General features: G+C 41.0%; 1 protein-coding gene across 1 annotated transcript in view; it reads right to left on the reverse strand.

Moving 5' to 3' along the window:
* The window catches only part of LOC106883945 (rabenosyn-5), an 18,344-nt gene that overhangs the window by 16,550 nt on the left and 507 nt on the right, over positions 1–1,287 (reverse strand). The window lies entirely within an intron of this gene.

Raw genomic sequence — 1,287 nt, forward strand, 5'->3', positions numbered from 1 at the left:
GGGGGGGGGGGGAGGACAAACAGACACACGCAGCTCTAAATCAGAGCTCAGTTTCCCTGAGGTGAACAAATCTTAAGAACCGCATATCACCAGTCATCCCAGTCCTTTGTCATCACCTCCAGTGTAGTTCATGGTCCTGGGATAGCCGCCACCACTTCATTCCATGTCTTCCTAGGTCTACCTCTTCAGTAAGCTCCACCCACATCAAGTGATCGACACTTCATTATATAGCTATCTCCATCCATATGCATCACATATCCATACCAGTGCAGTCTTCTTTCTTGCAGACTACATATGATTCCTTTTGCGACCAGTTTTTCTCTCAGCACATTTGTACAATATCTTTCAAGCATACTTGCACAACAAATCCAACACAATATGCATGCTTCATTTGTTTATAGTCACCTAAAATGCTCTGCCGTTCAAGGCCCACATCTCCTTACCATGCAGTTCTAACATATAAGTGTTATACACTCTACCCTTCATGTGAGTGATTTTGTATTTTTTTTTTTTTCGTTGGCTTTACATGTGTTCGCAGACTGTAAACAAAACTATCTCATTATCAAAACAGATGGTGTCATAGTCGACTGCGAAAGTACGTCTGGGCTTCTTCGTAAACAAAAAGGCCCATAACTATATCTAGGCTATTATTTGATAGACTAGAGGAATATCACCTTCCTTGGAAACGGGTGAGGGTTGGTGACACAAAATGTATCTGACTGTAGAATATCTGATTCAACGAATTCTGTTTGACTCATATAAGCACGGAAAAAATGAATAGCAAAACGATAGCCATAAATCTCCCTAGACAACCCATTTTATCACCTTTCCAATCTGCTCCTCTCTTTCTCATTAACCCCTGACACTATCTCTTCTCTTTCTCCTGTCCCTTCCATATTTCCTACCCCAAGTATCTACTTCGTTACTCTCTCCACAACCATCCTCTCATAATAAATTTACTCCTCTCTTCATATTTTACCGTCACACCACCCGTCTAGAATCATCGCATCTTTGTCTCTTTCAGTTGGAGAAGCCTCATTAAGTTCGTTGACTAGCAAGTTGCAAAGCCAGCCCGTTGCTGGTGTCATGAAAAAAAAAAAAAATTAAGCATCCAGTACACTGTAAAGTGGCTGATGCTATGAAAGGTATTCAGCCGTTGAAACCCTGTTAAAGCTGACACTGGAACACGACATAGTCCTCCGACTGGTCGGTTTCTTTCGAACCGTCCAACCCATACTAGCATGGAAGAGGCAGATAAATATACATATATATATATATATATATATA

This window comes from Octopus bimaculoides, chromosome 3, assembly GCF_001194135.2.
Source record: "Octopus bimaculoides isolate UCB-OBI-ISO-001 chromosome 3, ASM119413v2, whole genome shotgun sequence".
NCBI lineage: Eukaryota > Metazoa > Mollusca > Cephalopoda > Octopoda > Octopodidae > Octopus > Octopus bimaculoides.